A 16,230-nucleotide genomic window follows, 5' to 3' on the forward strand; every position below is an offset into this window, starting at 1 on the left:
ATATAGAGATGATTGAGGCAAATCTGAGACATGGTGCCACTCGGCAATCTTGTAGGATTGATATCCTTTGACAAATATAAAGAGTCATATTAAATAACAGAAAACCACTCAAGTCACAATGATCAGACTCCTATAACCAAGAATGCCACATACTGCTTTGCAAGTTGTGGTTTGGGTAAAAGTCTCAGATGAAAGAAATGAATAAAGGTTGAGACCCAGTCTGCACTTCAGTTACCAAGTCTTGTGTCTCCTTACAGGCCTTGTGGCCAGGAGGAAAGAACGCCTTTTTTGTATGTTGTCTATGGAGAGGGGGCACTTTTTAGTATTTCATATACCCAAATAGGTGCTTTGTTTTAAATCATACAAAGGATCAGTGTCTAGTAGGGGAGACCCTGCCATCAACAACTTATATCAGGAATTTTTTCAGTATCACCTTGTACTTGAGGGCAATGAGACACATACAATGCAGTGTCTTGCCTCAGTTTCTGCTAGGTTCCTTAAGACCCCATAGTGAAAATGATAGCGTCTGTCCATTTTGTGTGGCAAACATATGACACGAATCATTGAAACAAGTATTTGAGAATCAACCCTGTAGTTCTTTAATATTTTAAAGAAATTCTTCCCTAATAATTATTCAGAAAAATTAATATCAATTACTGATAAAAGAATCATGGCCAGATCAAATGGAATTGAATTCCCTGGCATGTGCTAAAACATTTCATAGTCTTATTAGTGCCTCACTTATGTCCATGACAGTAGACTTAGTCTCTAATACACGCTTTTGTGAAACTCATCCCTAGAGAAAATGCAAGCACAACTGCGTTCTGGAGCAAAATTTTTAGGCAAATGAATTTTAAAACTGGAACAGGGTTTTAAAAAATCCAGTCTATCCTTTCATTTCACAAAAGAAAAAAACTAGGAAATAACAACAATGTTCCTGGTATAGAAATATATTCAATAGGGAGGGATAATTCATGTGTTCAATGCCCCTCTGCAAATGATCTGGGATCCTACACATACAGCTGCTTGATTTGATTTACCCATAGGCTGAATGGGGAACGGGAAGCTCGCTGGTCCAGGGCTATGGTTCTATAAGGCCAAGGGCTAGAGAGGAAAATTTACACCTTAGGCAGAAGTGGACACTGATATCCAGAGATACAAACAGAAACCTAAAATTACATCCATGTAGTAGATGCTGGTGGTGCCCCATCCAGATGCCTTTCACCTGGGTTCGTCCATCCGGCAGCTGCTGACAGGGTTGCGCGCTAATGCCTCACAGCCGCCTCCTTCTTTAAAGTGCTGCTTTCAGCCACCAGGAAGTACTGTTAGCCCAGGATGTCAGACTCTCACCCTGGCCTGGCCACTAGTAGCCCACAGTTAATGAGTGACTGATATAGGGATATAAAAACTTGGCTCCCTTCTCTCCAGGCAGGAGCAAGTGTGTGGGTGAAATTTCAGCCCCATAACGCCACGTGGGTGGGATCAGGCTGAAGCTAGTAACCACTTGAGACCACGTCCTTGCTTAGCTTCTCTCCACACTGCTCCCCCAACCCCTCTCTGACACCTCAACTTGATTGCCTTCTGCTGAGAGTGTGTCCTCAATAAATCACTGGCACAAGAATCCCCATCTCAGGCTACGTTCTAGGGAATACGATCTAAGATGACCCATGAATAAGATGTTTTGTCGGTCTGTACTGCTCATCCTTCAGGCATCAAGGAGGAGTAGGGCGCTAAGAGGCTATTAGACAAATGTGGAAGAACTCACGTTTAGCAAACAAAAACTCTTCCAGTTACCAGGATCAACCTTTTGTAGAAGACAGGAGAATATTAAAAATAACAAACACTATTTTTCTGTCACATATTGAAATTCAAAACAGGAAATTTATTACCTGCATGGAATAGGAATGAGACCAATTTACTTTCCCCAGAGAAGAGGAGATTTAAGTTAACTGCCACAATATTTCTGATTAAGTTATGTGGAATTTTAGCACCCTTACAGATTGGCAAACCCAGTAGCTGTTTAGTTGGTCTGCCCCTTGCCCTGGCTTCCTGAGGCTGTGTTGGCATACTTTAGTGCAAGAATGTCCAATCTTTTGGCTTCCCTGGGCCACATTAAAAGAATTATCTTGGGTCACACATAAAATACACTAATACTAATGGTAACTGAGGAACTAACAATAAAAAAATTGCAAAAAACCTCATAATGTTTTAAGAAAGTTTACAAATTCGTGTTGGGCCACATTCAACGCTGTTCTGGGCCGCATGTGGCCCACGGGCCACAGGTTGGACAAACACAAGCTTGTTTTAGTGGTTCTCCAACTTAAGTGTGCATCAGAATCCCCTGGAGGGCTTGATAATACACAGATTACTGGGCCCCACCTACAAAGTATCTGATTTAGCAGATTTGAAGTAAGGCCTAGGAATCTGTACTTTGGCAAATTCTTAGGGATGCTGATGCTGCTGGTCCAGGGACCACACTGAGATCACTGGTCTGAGGCAATTCTGAAGGCTTGTATGAAGGGTTTTCACCCCCCATATCTGTAAAATACCACTATAAAGTATATGACACAACCCAGATTGTCTGACTATTGCTCTGTCTTAGGAGTCACTGAGGCCTGGGTTTCATCCCTCCTCTACTGTATAACAGTTATCCAACCCTGCTCTTCTCATCTGTAAAATGGGAATAATAATATTCATCTCATAGAGTTGTTGGGAGAATTAAATGCAGTAACATATATAACAGAATTTGGTTTAGAGCAAATGCTAAACAAATATTAGCCCCCTTTGTTCAATTGTTTTTAACACTGTCTATTGTTTCTTTAGCCCTTTGTAAAAATTTATATCCCATCATCAGAAAGATATTGAGTGGAATATTTGGTATAAAAAAAGTACAAGGAATGAGCTTGTCTTCTGAAATTGGCAGGGTCCAGCAGCTGACACTTTATTTAGTAATTTCTGTCTAGGAGCTGGTTCGTAAATATGCAACTGAGGGGAGTGACTTGGCTCATTGCCAAATGGAATCATGGAGGCCAACAAGTCTGAAAATCCAATCAAGGTGACTAAACTCTACTTAGAAAGGCATCACAGGAATATATATTTATGTGAAATAAATCAGGGGCATTTAGTAATTGCTGGACTTTAGGTCTAGCTGGCAAAAGAGGAAAATATTAGGAAGAACTGATCAAGGTTTATCATCCATCTTTGAGAATAGCACTGCTCAAAAGAAGAAGTTTTCACACTGTTCTTAAGGCAGCAGTTCTCAAAAGTTTTGGACTCAGAAACTCTTTATGCTCTTATAAATTTTGACGATCTTAAAAAGCTTTTATTTATGTGGAATATATCAGTATATGCCACACTAGAAAGTAAAACAGAAATTTTAGAAATATTTATTTATTGATTCATTTATTATATCAATAATAAACATATCACAAGTTAACATAAGCAACATATTTTATGAGAAACAACTACATTTTCCACAACAAAATAAAGTTAATCAATGGAGTGGCCAAACTTGTTTTATATCTCACCTTACATGATATGTTTTTGGAAAAAAGGACTATTTTAATAGTCTTTGCAGCTAATTGTGGATATATTTTGTTGTTACACTGAAACTCCACAACTGATTATAGCTCCTTATAGATTAGTTGCAATGTGGAATGTGAAACCATATAAATTAACTTTTCTACACTGTTACATTCAATTTCATGTCTATCTTGCCCTTTGAATGAACCTTTTACTCACACATGATTCCACACTGATCATTTGGAAAATATTAGTTCACTGAGTTATACAGATCTTCCAAATAATGGCACATTTCATTACATAAAATCAGAAAATCATATTTGTTAATATCACTGCTGATCTCATTAGAAAAATCTTTAGGCATTGAGAAGTAGGTACACATTTTACACAATTCTAGTTTTCTCTTGAAAGCTAAAATTGTATCTTTGACAAGAAATAATGCCAACTGCTGTCCGGGCACGGTGGCTGTAATCCCAGCACTTTGAGAGGCTGAGGCAGGTGGGTCACGAAGTCAGGAGATCAAGACCATCCTGGCTAACACGGTGAAACCCCATCTCTACTAAAAATACAAAAAATTAGCCGGGTGCGGTGGCGGGCGCCTGCAGTCCCAGCTACTCGGGAGGCTGAGGCAGGCGAAAGGCATGAACCCAGGAGGCGGAGCTTGCAGTGAGCCGAGATCGCGCCACTGCACTCCAGCCTGGGTGACAGAACGAGACTCCGTCTCAAAAAAAAAAAAAAAACAACAACAACAAAAGAAATAATGCCAACTGCTTTCCTTAAAGTGACAGGTATATTTTGTTAATTTTCAAGATGTCTGCCAAATAGCCAAGTCTCAGCGACCATTTTGTCAGTTGCTTTTTTCCCAAGTAAAACTGGTGTCCCATGTAAAAGGTGGCTAGTTAAATGCACAATTCAAAGAATTGCAAAAGTGTTTTTCTTCAAGACAACCATCATACTTCATTATGCCACAGAAGGACTTAATGCTCACCTCCCATTTCATCACACAGAATATTAAAAAGATGTGTCCTCAAGGGCTGAAATTTAATATTAACAATTTTTACTGTTTCATCGAGGACTTTTTTTTTTTTGAGACAGTCTCACTCTGTCACTCAGACTTGAGTGCAGTGGCGTGATCTTGGCTCACTGCAACCTCTGTCTCCCAGGTTCAAGCAATTCTCAGGCCACAGCCTCCCGAGTAGCTGGAATTACAGGCACCCACCACCATGCCCAGCTAATTTTTGTATTTTTAGTAGAGACGAGGTTTCACCATGTTGGCCAGACTGGTCTCGAACTCCTGGCCTCAAGTGATCGGACTGATTTGGCCTTCCAAAGTGCTGGGATTATAAGCCTGAGCCACTGCCCCAGCCATCGAGGACATTCTTAAGTGAACTTGGCTTTTTTGATAAGTGCCTCTGTGTGATAGTGAAGAATACAATGATTTTTGGTTCTACTGCTTTGATTTGTGCTAAGGTGTCGGCAATTTTTCTCACCATTTCTTTTGCATCATCTGCTGATGCTTCTGTTCCAGGGACCACACTTTGTAAAGCATGGCCCTATACTGCCTTCAGGGATCCAAGAGAGGCCAAGAAGGCAGAACTCTGGAACAACCATTTTTGATTAAACAAGAACCACTGACCGCATTCTGATTTTTTTTTTTTTGTTGTTTTTTGAGACGGAGTCTTCCTCCGTCACCCAGACGGGAGTACAGTGGTGTGATCTTGGCTCACTGCAATGTCTGCCTCCCTGGTTCAAGCGATTCTCCTGCCTCAGCCTCCTGAGTAGCTGGGATTACAGGTGCCTGCTGCCACGCTTGGCTAATTTTTGCATTTTTAGTAGAGACGGGGTTTTGCCCTGCTGGCCAGGCTGGTCTTGAACTCCTGACCTCAAGTAATCCACCTACCTCAGTCTCCCAAAGTGTTGGGATTACAAGCGTGAGCCACCAGGCCCAACTCTCATTCTGATTTTATCTGTAATATTTATTAGCATTCCCTCAAAAAGATTCTGGCGGAAAATAAAAAAGTTTATGATTTACTATTATAAAACAAGTCTTGGCTGTACTAGGAAGCAATTCACATTGAAGTTTTTTTTAAAAAAATTCTATGCATACAAAGCTGTCTATTTTTGGAGCCCCAAGTGTGTGCCAGGCATTGTGTTAGGTTCTGGGGATATAGTAATTGACAAGAAAGACATGATCACTGCCTCATGATGCTTATAGTTTAGTAGGGGAGACTGACAACCACATGTAAATAGATATTGTGATAAGAGCTGTGTGGGAAACAAATTGGATGCTATAATAGAAAATAAAGGGATGAAAGGAAAGATAAACATTTGGATTGGTAGTTCTCAAACTTTCATGGGTATCAGAATTAACTGGAGAGCTAATAAAGAATGCAGTTGTCCTGGCTTAATCAAAGTAAGGAAAGCCTGGGCCTCTGTATTTTTACCAAATAATTTTCCAAATTTTGAGTAGTACTGCTTTAAATATAGTTCCCAGAGCAAGCCTCTCAAAGAAGGTGACCTTAAACTGAGTTCTGACTGATGAGAATAATTGGGAAAAACAGGCTTTTCATTGGTTTTGAATCAGATTTGTCTGAGGTGATGCCAGTGCTTCAGCTGTAGGGCTGAGAAGTTCACTTATGGCTTAAATGAGCCCATCATATTTCTTATTACAAATAATTTGATTACTTAAGTGAACGACTAGAGGGGTTCCTGTAACAAACATGTTTTATGAGCAGGAGTGGTTACATTAGACATTTTGTATTTACTAACCATGTCACGGAACATCTCTCTGAAAGACTTATCCCATTAACAAGGGACAGATCACATATCTTTACCTTTAAAACATTTCACCACAATTGGCTCTTTTTCTGACAATGCCTTTTTACATAGTCACTGAACGATAAATTCTGAGTTCTCTGAAATTCTCTTCGTTGTCTTGCTAAGAAGTTAACAACCAGCATGACACTTTGAATTAATTCTCAAAGTGCTTATGCTAATAAGATTATCTCCCCTCAAGGCTTTTCATTAAATATAATTGTAAAAATTACATTTCTTTAAGGTCAGTAAAAGAAATCAAGGTATTTAATTTCTGATTTCCGCATAATTAAGTGAAGAATGGAGGGGAAGAATATTCCAGCTAGAGGGAATAGTGTACAGATTGGCTCTGAGATGAAAGAGGGCTTGTCTTCTTCATGGGACTGGAGGAAGAGAGTATAGCTACAGTATAGTGAGCAAGAGAGAGAGGAGCACAAGACACATCTGAAAAGTTCAGCAGGGATCAGTCCATATTGGCCTTTGAGGCTAAGATAAGAAATTTGGTTTATTTTATGTTCAATGGGAAGCCATTGACACAACCTATCCATCAAAAGTGTTCTGTGAAGACAACTTTGAGTTTGTACAACAGATCTGTTTATAAAATAGGTACCTGGGAGCACAATCAATATTGGCAGAACTAGCTCCAGGATTCTGAGCTCCATTTTACTGGCTCATGCTTCACTCTATCTCTTCATTTCTCCGTTGTTAATTCTTGCCTTCCTCTGCTTCTCTGTATTCACCTCCCTATTTGTCTTTCAATGTATTCCATCCTCCCAATCTTTCTTTCTCCTGGAAGAATTGGAACTTGGGATCTCATCTTAAGTGCAGGATGGCCTTGAAAAGGAAAAGAGACTTTTTATCTGACGAATGCAAGCCCTCTTCAATTATCAGGCCCAGAGAGGTGTTAAAATCAACAGCAGTGAAATCTCACTCCCACTTGAGCTAAATAATTACATCTACATCTTGAGGGCACTTGCTATATGGGCTCTAGACTAACTGAAGCCAAGTAGCTATGAAATGCCATATGCTAGACACCATAATTCATAGCCATAGTTTAGCAATGCATAACCAACCACTAACCAAACTTGTTCTGGTAAACCAGTGAGAATTCCTGTCAAACAACTTTGTATCAGACAAGTCCTTGTCCCCTTTTGCCTTTAAAAATCTTGTAACAAAAAGGCCCAAATGGAGCATTCCCCAAGGCAACTTGGAAGTGTGTCCTGGGCTGCAGTCCTCAATCTTTGCCCAAATAAATTCTCTATGTTAATTCTGTCTCCTTTTCTTTCTTTAGTTTGATAGCCCGAAGGATGAGAATATCAGCTATTCCAATCCTACTGGTCCTCTTAGCTGGATGACCTTGACTGAGTGCTATAGCCTCAGACTCCTCATTTGTAAACAGAGGATAGTAATAACAACTACTTATAGAAATATATGTGCAGGGAAATATTTAGAGCATGGCCTGCTACGTAGCACGTGCTCAAAAATGTTAGTGACATATCTCATATTTCCTATTCAAACTTTCCGTTTTTACTGTTATCTCACATTTTGAGTGCTTTCTGTTCAAGGAGTATATCATTTATTTTCAAATCTACCATATCACCTTGCATTCTGTTGCCACTCTGTAAATATTTGTTCTGTTTTATACAATTATGAAATGCCATAAGACCTAAGAGGAGTGAGAAAATGCCACCTGCAAGACTGATAAGGAACCCCTTCAGGTCAGTGGATGGATGCAACTTGATCATTGAGGGACTGGCAACATTTGGGTGGGCAAAGAAAAAGAAGGACATTCAGTTGGTATGACTGTGAGTAAATGTGTGAGATGAGAATGTTTGATGGTCAGTGAGTAGTCCACATGATTTGAAGTGGAGGATTTGTTTGTGGAAGTCTTTAGTATGTTAGCACAAAACTAAGGAGCACCTTCATTAATAAGGCACTAAGTTTAGAATTTTTCCTGCAGGCACTGGGGAACATAGAACATTTTGACATTAAAGAGGGATATAATGAAAGCAGTGCTTCCTCAAGATTAATCTGGTGGTGTTGTATAGATTTATTTGGGAAACCAGTCTCCTGGCTAGTTTGTTCCCTGAACTAGGGCAGTAGTCATGAAAATGGAAGATTTGAGCCAAGAGAAAACTGGCAGGACTTGGCAGTTGAATCTAAAAGTTGAAGAAAAGAATAATCATTTTGAACTTGAAATTATCATAGTCGGCTGCAGTGGCTCATCCGGTAATCCCGGCATTTTGGGAGGCCAAGGCAGGAGCATTGCTTGAGACCAGGAGTTCAAGACCAGCCTGAGCAACATAGCAACAACAACAACAACAACAACAACAAAAAGCCAGTAGTTGTGGCATGTGCCTGTAGTCCCAGCTACTCAGGAGACTAAGGTGGAAGGATTGCTTGAGCCCAGGAAGTTGAAGCTGCAGTGAGCCATGATTGTGCCACTGCACTCCAGCCTGTGAGGCTCTCTTCCAAAGAACTAAGAATACTTTAACATGTAGTCAATAAAACAAAACCCATCACTACTCTGTGTATCTAGCAGGATAAAACAATCCCAAGCTTTCTAAGAGACTCTCAGAGTGATACAGAGTAATAGTAGCTCAGTTAGTCTTACTTAAAAGTGGGAAATCCCCACCAGAATGACTAAAATGTAAAGGAATTGCAGTTCCTAGTGTATGTAAGGATAAGATATGGAACAGCTAAAATTCTTTTTTTTTTTTTTTTTGAAATGGAGTCTCTCTCTGTAGCCCAGGCTGGAGTGCAGTTTCTGCTCACTGCAAGCTCCGCCTCCCGGGTTCACGCCATTCTCCCGCCTCAGCCTCCCAAGTAGCTGGGACCACAGGTGCCAGCTAATTTTTTTTTTTTTTGTAGTTTTAGTAGAGACGGGGTTTCACTGTGTTAGCCAGGATGGTCTCGATCTCCTGACCTCGTAATCTGCCCACCTCGGCCTCTCAAAGTGCTGGGATTACAGGCTTGAGCCACCATGCCTGACCCTAAAATTCTTATACCTTGCTGATGGGACTGTAAACTGGTACAACCACATTGCAGAACTATTTAGCAGTATCTAGCAAAGCTAACATACATATGTCCTATGACCCAGTAATTTAACTTGATCTGGTTGGTGGTTACCTAACTGTTTGTAAGGATGTATTGAGCTGTTGCCTTACTATTTATGCACTATTTGAATTTTATCTCAATTAAAATTATAAGTAAATAAATAACTATATATTTGTAAACATTAAGAAAGGTAAGGAAATCCAAAGCAAAGGAAATAAATGAGTTGCCCAAGATCGTCTTTAGTCTGGATTTGGAAATGTATTCTACTGCATCACTTCAACTGAACTGCCTATCAAAGAGGAATTACACTTTTAAATCATCTTATTTGATTAAAGAAATTGGGCACCTTCCTTATTAGAATAAGGGTCTGAACCTTCTGCAATTGGTAGATTCGCCAAATTTCTGCTCTGCCAAACTACGAGTAAAGAGACGGGTTCAAGATTGAAAGACCAGGGGAAGGATGGGGAAAGGAGGAAAACAAGAGATTGAAAAGCCATTGCTGCTTCTCACTCCTACTGCTAAAGCTATTTCTAACATGGGACAATTTTGACTAGTATCTTTATTTGATACCCATTTGACAAATTCAGATTATCTACAATGCATACAGTACTTTACATAATATTAAGAGTATATGGTCCTTTTTTATAAATGAAGAGGCTATATATCTCCTTAAGAAGTTGTCTTTGTTTATCCTTGCTGCTGTAACAAAATATCACAGACTGGGTAATTTATAAATAACAGAAATTTATTTCTCACAGTTCTGGAAGCAGGAAGTCCAGTAACAAAGTGCCAGCAGATTCAGTGTCTGGTGGAGGTTTTGTCTCTGCTTTCAAGATGGTGCTTTGTTGCTATATACTCACTTGGCAGAAGGGCAAAAGGGCATGAATGCTGTGTAAAGCCTCTTTAAAAGAGCATTAATCCCATTCACGATGAAGAAGCCCTCATGAACTAATGACCTCCTAAAGTCTCTACCTTCCAAAACCATCACCTTGGGGTTTAAGTTCCAATGCATGAATTTTGGAGGGACACACACATTCAAATCATAGCAGCAATTAATTTATAGTGATTTTTGATGTGTTGCATATCCTCCAGATAAAAGTTCACAGAATCTATTATTACTAAGTGAGATCAACAATTAACTCTGAAAACAGGTTTTCTTAACCACCCATGAGAGGCAATGAATACACCTGAGTGGATCAATTAACTGTGTAAAATTAGGCACAGCATTTTATGTGTATATTAGTACTTTTTTCTGTGATGGGAATCAGAGCTTTTTGGGAAGCCATGAATATGCACCTCTCAGATCTACTGCCAAGAGCATATTGACTGATGGCCCCAGCACTCTGAAATCCATTACTGAGTTGATCCCAAGGCTACACTGCCCACAGCTTGCTCCAAGACAATTGCAGGACTCCTCTGATGGCAACTCTGGCTCAATGGCTCCCTGACAGCCTTGCTGAACTCCCTCAGAACTGTACTTCAGTCTAAGATGCATCCACTCAACCTTCCTCTCTTCCTTCCTTCCTCCCTTCTCTCTGTCCTTCACCCAGGGTCAGATCTGCTTTGAGCCTTCCCTGGCTCCCTCCCAATTTTCCCTCATAGGCACTGTCCTTAATAAATCTCTTGCATTACTAATCCCATGTAGTATTGACTTCTTGGAGGAGTTGGACTATACACGTGGTACCAGGAGTTGTCCTGGTTAACAGGTGGGGTTTGGAAAGTCCCTAGCACAAAGTGGTAGCTCTATTGCTAAAGATTTCACTGATAGTGACCTGGAAAAGTGTCCCAATAAAGGAGTTCAGTGGTCAGGATCATGCTTGGATACAACTTTTAAAGTAAACCACAGTGCTGTATGTTACATGCCCTACTGTAGATAAAGAAGTCCAGCACCTGGTAGGTCTCTTTGGGTTCTGGAGGCAGCACATTCCACCCCTATGAATATTCCTCTAGCCTGTATACAAGGTGGCATGCAAGGCTGCTGGCTTTGAGTAGGATCCTGAGCAGGAATATAATCTGCAGCAGATCCAGGTTATGGTACAAGCAGTCTTGCCACTTGGGCCATATAATCCAGCAGACCATATGGTATTACAGTTGTTAATGGTGGACAAAGATACAGTCTGGAGTTTATGGCAAGCTCCAGTGGGAGCAAAACAATGTAGGTCCTAGGAGTCTGGAGCAAGGACCTGCCACCCGCAGCAAAAAACGTTATGCCTTTTGAGAAACAAGTCCCGGCATGTTACTGGGCCCCAATAAAGACAAAACACTTGACCATGGGTGTCAAGTGACCATGCAGCCAGAACTACTCATTATGAGTTGGGTTCTTTCTGACCCACCCAAGTCATAAAGTCAGATAGACCTACCATCAATCCATCATACTATGGAAATGGTACATCTAGGAAGGAGTTCAAGCAAGACTCGAGAACACAAGTAAATTGCATAAGCAGGTAGCTCAGACCCCCATATCATCCATAAATGATGCACCAGTTCTCCTTCCCTGGTTTGCACCTGTAGCCATATGAAGGAGAGTTCACATATAAATAGCTGAAGGAGAATAAACCTCTTTCTTGGTTTACAGATGAGTCTGCTTTTTTACGTGAGTGAAAGCTAAACATGAATGATGGCTTCATTGCAATCACATTCAGAAGTGGCCCCGAAAGACAGTGAGAGGGAAAATCTTCTGAATGGGAAGCTGAAGTGGTACATCTAGTCATCTACTTTCTGTGGAAGAAGTGGCCTGAAATAATAATATTTACAGATTCACAGGCAGTGGCCAATGGTCTGTCCATCTAGTCAGAATCCTGGAAGTGAAGACTAGATCAGAGACCAGGGGTGCTGGGGTAGGGGTATGTAGATGGACATATGGGAGTGGGTACAAAGTATGAATATCTTTGTATCACACATAACTATCCACCAGAAAATATCCACCACACAAGCAGGGCACCATGGGCATCTACATGGAGGGGTCATGTTGGCAGAGACATAGGCCAACAGCACGGAATCCCATTTACCAAGACTGATCTAGTTAATGCTGCCTTTGAACATCCAACCTGTCAACAAAAGAGACCCATACTGAGCTCCCAGATATGACATTATCCCTTGGTCAGTTGTCAAGTCAAAAACACTGGGCGCCTTCCGTTCTGCAACGGCCAGCAGTTTGTCCTCACAGGGATAGATAACCACTCTAGGCATAGGTTTGCTGTTACTTCCTGCAGAATCTCAGCCAGCATCACTATCGAGGGATTATGAAAGTCCTGATTCATAAGCATGGAATCCCATGCAACATAACATCTGACCAGAGGACCCATGTTACTACAAAGGAGGGGTGAGAATGACCCCATGATAATGAGATTCACTGGTCATATCAGGTACTACAGTGTCCAGAGGCAGCCGGCTTCAACCAATGCTGGAATGGTCTTTGAAAGTAACTAAATTGTTGCTTTGAAGGCAACACTCTGAAAGAAGGAGGCATCATCCTTCAGGATACAGTGTATGTATTAAATATGAGGCTTTTATCTGGTGCTGTGTCCCCAGTAGGAAAAAATACATAGATCCAGAGGACAAAGGGTGGAAGCATGAGTAGCCTCACTTACCACTGGAGGACGTTGTGCTTCTTGTCTCATCAACTCTGGGTTCTGCAGAGTTGGTGGTTATGTTCCTCAAAGAGGGCCCACTCTTGCCAAGGGGTGTAGGAAGGGTCCCATGGAACTCTAAGCTATGGCTGCCACCAGGACACTTTGGACTACTTGTGTTCAGGGGCCAGCAGGCAAGAAAAGGGATCACAATTATGGCAATAATTGATGCTGATCACCAGGAGGAAGTAGGGCTGTTTTTATACAATTGGAGCATGGAAGAATGTGTGCGTGTTGCCCAGATAATACACTTTGGTGCCTCCAGGTACTCTCTTGCCCATTTATGACTTTGAGTGGGCAAGTGTGGTGACTGCAACCTCAGAAGTGTATGATTCCCAAAGGCTCAGACCTCTCAGGAATGAAGATTTGGATTAAACCATCAGGTAAAGTCAGTAAAACCTGCACAGGTGACGGTTGAGGAAGAGGCAGCCTCAAGACCTGCTGCAGAACAGGGGTTGTAATTCGTCTTATTAACCTTCCTTTACTAAGTTTTTCCCTCAGAAAAAGAGGTTCATGGAAACCATGTAGGATCTGTTCCCTGACCTTGTGTGGTGAAGTAGGTCTGTGCAGTGCAAGGAGACTGTGGCAGCCATGAGAATGTCCCTCTCAGACCTGACTGTCAGGATTATAATTGACGTGCTGCTGCTCTGAAATCCATCAACTCACTGAAGCCATGCCTCGCACCTGCTGCTTTCAGCCATGAGTAAGTGAGGCAGGACACTAGGGCAGGCATCTCAATGGGAGATGCAGGACTCCTCTGACCTGCCCCTGTGGCCCGAGGACTCCTTATCAGCTTTGCCAAAAGTTTCTTAGACATGCATTAAAGTCTAAGGCACTTCCACCTAGCCTACCTTCGTTTTGTTTCTCCTCCACAGGGGGTCAGAATCTCCTTCTCAGTCTGATGGCACTCCTGGCCTACCCTAAGAGTCAGATGGCACTCCTAACCACCTCTGTCTCACCATTTTCCCTCACAGGTCTTTCCCTCAATGACTCTCTTGCACAGTTAACCCCATCTCAGAGGACCTGGATCAACACAGCTTTCATCAGATACTCAAAATTTTATGACCTATAAAAGGTTGTATACAACCCATTTGCCAGATGCTGAGCTTGCATTCCTGCCTTAGAAAAACCAGAAACACAATATGGAGCCGTTCTTGATCCAGATCAATGCTTTCTTTCTTGCAGTATCCCTGATCCAGGTAAGAAAGATTGTGCTGAAGCATCTGGAAAAATAAATCAATGATGGGAGTAAGTTTAGGTCAAAAAGCGATTTCTCTTACTTCTGGCCAGGCAGGCAGGTCACCCTTCCAACAGAGTCAGCCTTATTATATAAACTAGGAAGACTCAGTGGGACTTCACAAAGGCAATTCAACTGGAGAAATAGTCTGCCTTAAATTTACTTATTAAAATAATACATTAATACTACTAAATATCCCCCTGAATCATCCAAGAATGCAGTGCTATTAGTCACTCTAAGAACTTGAAGTGTACCACAAACACAAAGGCATGAGCTTTCTCTATCCTGAAAAATGCAGTGACAAGGGAAGATGATTGCAAACCATTTCTGGAGAAAATTAAATACATACATTTCAGGTTTTAGATAGTTAGGCTTTTTAAAAATAAAATATGTGCTTCCTAATCATCCTTGAGCTTTTCCCATGATATTAATCGTGTTCTGCCAGCAGGGAGAGGGACAATATCTACCTAATAGATCTGTTGCCCATGGGGAAGTATTTCAGAGCCTGGCAACTTCCCCTTCTCTTATTAGTGACAGGACTGATTCAGAGTGCTCCTCCTTGACCCATTTATTCATGGGTGTACTATCAAGAATAGTTCCAAGCTTTCTATTTCATGGCATGATAAAAAACAAACTCAAACAAAATTCATACTCTGCCCTCTTTCTGTCCCATTTTTGTCCTGGTGATATTTCCTGGGTCTTTTCCCCTCAAAACATACTGTATAAAATAAAAATGTTATTTTATAAAAATGCATTGTCCCAAATCCCCCTAGATGTCAGTCCAACTTAAAGTAGTGAAGAGTATGACATTTCTCGGGTAATATGTGAGCAGAGGAGAAGCTGGAGGTGGGGGTCTGGGATATAGGTGGAGTGAAGCCTTTTTCAAAGCACAAAAAGTCCCAAAAATCCTTCTTTAACAGTAATGTCTCTGTGGAACATGCTGGTGTTCACGGCAGGATATTAGGATGAGGAGCTTGCTGGAACATCAGTAGCTGATTGAAGCTTCTCTTCATTCTTATGTCTGTAGCTGTTCCAATTGCCAAAATCATCCAGTCATTCTCTTTGGGACAAAAAGTTCTGTGAGTTCATGCCAGTTTTGTAATTTAATTTATCAGGAGACCCAATTCACCAAGTGACTCTAAATCAAGCATCTAATCTCTTGCATCTAAAATTTATCTGTTTGTAAAACTGAGATTATATTGATTATTTCTATTTCACAGGTTCTTATAAAGGGGAAAATGCCCAAATTTTAATTGAGTCAATATTATAAGAGCCAAAAACAGTGTTAAAATCTATGACTCATGGGATTCTTTCAGCATTATCCATGTTTGGTTTTGCATTCATCAAAAAAAAGTAGCTCTGACAGATTTTGAAGATCTAGCTTCAAACATTGAGTACTTTGAGGGAGGAAAATGACAAGGTAAAACGTTGCTAGTTAATGCTACTCGTTTAAAGGCAACAATATTACTGTTATAAAACCATCCCTCACATAGTGTTTTCTTTCAAAGAAGTACATTTCACGTAACTAAAATTGAAGTTGACATCAGTAACCCATGCTTGCAAGGATCTAGCCACATCTAGCAAATCAGGATTCCATGCAACTCTTGATCACACACCCCACTTCACCATTTTCTTCCGATTCTCCAGCATAGAAGCTCTCAAACCAGTCTGTCATCAGAAGTCCCTCCTTGCTGGGCAGAAAAAGAAATAGCAAGAAAACAGTCCATTTTCGAGGGAATGGGGAGGGGGAATTGCCAGAAACTTTCACGTCAAAAAGTGTGACTCCGTCGCACTATGATCTGGCTCTCATCTACCATATTATATATTTATAAATCTAAAAATATTTCCTAAATTATTTTTGCTACTAGCATATGGAGAGTAATGGTTCTCACTGGAGACAGAAGCAAGCCATTTGACATGGAAATAACAATAGCTTCTGTCTCTAGTTGGTCAACCGCAGCTCCAGCAGTA

At 40.9% G+C, this 16,230-nt stretch overlaps 1 pseudogene; it reads left to right on the forward strand.

Moving 5' to 3' along the window:
• The first annotated feature begins 14,164 nt into the window (after nucleotides 1-14,164).
• The window catches only part of LOC104671816, a 43,878-nt pseudogene continuing 41,812 nt past the window's right edge, over nucleotides 14,165-16,230 (forward strand).

This window comes from Rhinopithecus roxellana, chromosome 7 (assembly GCF_007565055.1).
Source record: "Rhinopithecus roxellana isolate Shanxi Qingling chromosome 7, ASM756505v1, whole genome shotgun sequence".
Classification (NCBI taxonomy): Eukaryota; Metazoa; Chordata; class Mammalia; order Primates; family Cercopithecidae; genus Rhinopithecus; species Rhinopithecus roxellana.